The following is a 3,428-nucleotide window of genomic DNA, read 5'->3' on the forward strand; positions in this document are numbered from 1 at the left end:
ACTACATTTAATATGGAAGGAGGAAGCCTTCAGAAATGACTGTCTCCTGCACGCTACCCGTCTCCTGCACGCTACCCGTCTCCTCCACGCTACCCGTCTCCTCCACGCTACCCGTCTCCTGCACGCTACCCGTCTCCTGCACGCTACCCGTCTCCTGCACGCTACCCGTCTCCTGCACGCTACCCGTCTCCTGCACGCTACCCGTCTCCTGCACGCTACCCGTCTCCTCCACGCTACCCGTCTCCTGCACGCTACCCGTCTCCTCCACGCTACCTGTCTCCTCCATGCTACCTGTCTCCTGCATGCTACCTGTCTCCTGCATGCTAACTAGCTACACAACAACAGGCACAAAGAAACAGGCTTTACTTCTTCAGAAAGATGCACAAATCCCTGATGCATTCTGTCGTTCTACTGAGAGCTGCTTCACAGCCAGTTGACTGAGAGCTGCTTCACAGCCAGTTGACTGAGAGCTGCTTCACAGCCAGTTGACTGAGAGCTGCTTCACAGCCAGTTGACTGAGAGCTGCTTCACAGCCAGTTGACTGAGAGCTGCTTCACAGCCAGTTGACTGAGAGCTGCTTCACAGCCAGTTGACTGAGAGCAGCTTCACAGCCAGTTGACTGAGAGCAGCTTCACAGCCAGTTGACTGAGAGCTGCTTCACAGCCAGTTGACTGAGAGCTGCTTTACAGCCAGTTGACTGAGAGCTGCTTCACAGCCAGTTGACTGAGAGCTGCTTCACAGCCAGTTGACTGAGAGCTGCTTCACAGCCAGTTGACTGAGAGCTGCTTCACAGCCAGTTGACTGAGAGCTGCGCATTCTTGCTGCCCGACGTGATACCCCACTCAAACTATGTATTATGAGCCGTGTGTGTGTAGTGTTGTGTGTGTTACCTGTGTCGTCGCTGTCAGAGGAGTCACTGCTGCCTGATGAAGATCCTGTCTTCATCTTCATCACACGGGTCACCTCCAGAGCCTTCTCTACTGCGTTACACACACAGGATGGGTTAACACTCTCTCCCTGGATGGGTTAACAGTCTCTCCCTGGATGGGTTAACACTCTCTCCCTGGATGGGTTAACACTCTCTCCCTGGATGGGTTAACACTCTCTCCCTGGATGGGTTAACTGGTCATTCTGGTCTATATTATTTCACCATCTCTCCCTCTCTCACTCTCCCACACTGAACACACACTTCCTCTCCTGGTGTTTCATTATTTTACCACCTCTCTCTCTCTTTCTCCTTCTCCCTCATTCGCTCTCCTTCTCTCCCTCTCTTTCTCCTTCTCTCCCTCTTTCTCCTCTCTCTCCCTCTCTTTCTCCTCTCTCTTTCTCCTTCTCTCCCTCTCCTTCTCTCCCTCTCTCTTTCTCCCTCTCTCTTTCTCCCTCTCTTTCCCCTTCTCCCCATCTCCCTCTTTCTCCTCCTCTCCCTCTTTCTCCTCCTCTCCCTCTTTCTCCTCCTCTCCCTCTTTCTCTCCTCTCCCTCTTTCTCCTCCTCTCCCTCTTTCTCCTCCTCTCCCTCTTTCTCCTCCTCTCCCTCTTTCTCCTCCTCTCCATCCTCTCTCTTTCTCCATTATTTTTCCACCACTCACTTTCTTCTGTCCCTCCTTCCATCCCTCTCGCTCCTTTTTACCTGGCTGTGATTTCTCTAGTCAAGACGCATTTCTCAGGTTCTCTCTCCCTCCCCACCTCTCTTACCTGGCTGGGATTTCTCCTTCTCTCTCTCCCTCCCCACCTCTCTTACCTGGCTGGGATTTCTCCTTCTCTCTCTCCCTCCCCACCTCTCTTACCTGGCTGTGATTTCTCCTTCTCTCTCTCCCTCCCCACCTCTCTTACCTGGCTGGGATTTCTCCTTCTCTCTCTCCCTCCCCACCTCTCTTACCTGGCTGTGATTTCTCTAGTCAAGACTCATTTCTCAGGCTCTCTCTCCCTCCCCACCTCTCTTACCTGGCTGGGATTTATCCTTCTCTCTCCCCACCTCTCTTACCTGGCTGTGATTTCTCTAGTCAAGACTCATTTTTCAGGCTCTCTCTCCCTCCCCACCTCTCTTACCTGGCTGGGATTTCTCCTTCTCTCTCCCCACCTCTCTTACCTGGCTGTGATTTCTCTAGTCAAGACTCATTTTTCAGGCTCTCTCTCCCTCCCCACCTCTCTTACCTGGCTCGGATTTCTCTAGTCAAGACTCATTTCTCAGGCTCTCTCTCCCTCCCCACCTCTCTTACCTGGCTGGGATTTCTCTAGTCAAGACTCATTTCTCCTTCTCTCTCTCCCTCCCCACCTCTCTTACCTGGCTGGGATTTCTCTAGTCAAGACTCATTTCTCCTTCTCTCTCTCCCCCTCCCTCCCTCCCCACCTCTCTTACCTGGCTGTGATTTCTCTAGTCAAGACTCATTTCTCAGGCTCTCTCTCCCTCCCCACCTCTCTTACCTGGCTGGGATTTCTCCTTCTCTCTCTCCCTCCCCACCTCTCTTACCTGGCTGTGATTTCTCTAGTCAAGACTCATTTCTCAGGCTCTCTCTCCCTCCCCACCTCTCTTACCTGGCTGGGATTTCTCCTTCTCTCTCTCCCTCCCCACCTCTCTTACCTGGCTGTGATTTCTCTAGTCAAGACTCATTTCTCAGGCTCTCTCTCCCTCCCCACCTCTCTTACCTGGCTGGGATTTCTCCTTCTCTCTCTCCCTCCCCACCTCTCTTACCTGGCTGGGATTTCTCCTTCTCTCTCTCCCTCCCCACCTCTCTTACCTGGCTGTGATTTCTCCTCTCTCTCCCTCCCCACCTCTCTTACCTGGCTGGGATTTCTCCTTCTCTCTCTCCCTCCCCACCTCTCTTACCTGGCTGTGATTTCTCCTTCTCTCTCTCCCTCCCCACCTCTCTTACCTGGCTGTGATTTCTCCTTCTCTCTCTCCCTCCCCACCTCTCTTACCTGTCTATGATTTCTCCTTCTCTCTCTCCCTCCCCACCTCTCTTACCTGGCTGGGATTTCTCCTTCTCTCTCTCCCTCCCCACCTCTCTTACCTGTCTATGATTTCTCCTTCTCTCTCTCCCTCCCCACCTCTCTTACCTGTCTATGATTTCTCCTTCTCTCTCTCCCTCCCCACCTCTCTTACCTGGCTGGGATTTCTCCTTCTCTCTCTCCCTCCCCACCTCTCTTACCTGGCTGGGATTTCTCCTTCTCTCTCTCCCTCCCCACCTCTCTTACCTGGCTGGGATTTCTCCTTCTCTCTCTCCCTCCCCACCTCTCTTACCTGGCTGGGATTTCTCCTTCTCTCTCTCCCTCCCCACCTCTCTTACCTGGCTGGGATTTCTCCTTCTCTCTCTCCCTCCCCACCTCTCTTACCTGGCTGGGATTTCTCCTTCTCTCTCTCCCTCCCCACCTCTCTTACCTGGCTGTGATTTCTCCTTCTCTCTCTCCCTCCCCACCTCTCTTACCTGGCT

Source organism: Oncorhynchus clarkii, chromosome 13 (assembly GCF_045791955.1).
Source record: "Oncorhynchus clarkii lewisi isolate Uvic-CL-2024 chromosome 13, UVic_Ocla_1.0, whole genome shotgun sequence".
Taxonomy (NCBI): domain Eukaryota; kingdom Metazoa; phylum Chordata; class Actinopteri; order Salmoniformes; family Salmonidae; genus Oncorhynchus; species Oncorhynchus clarkii.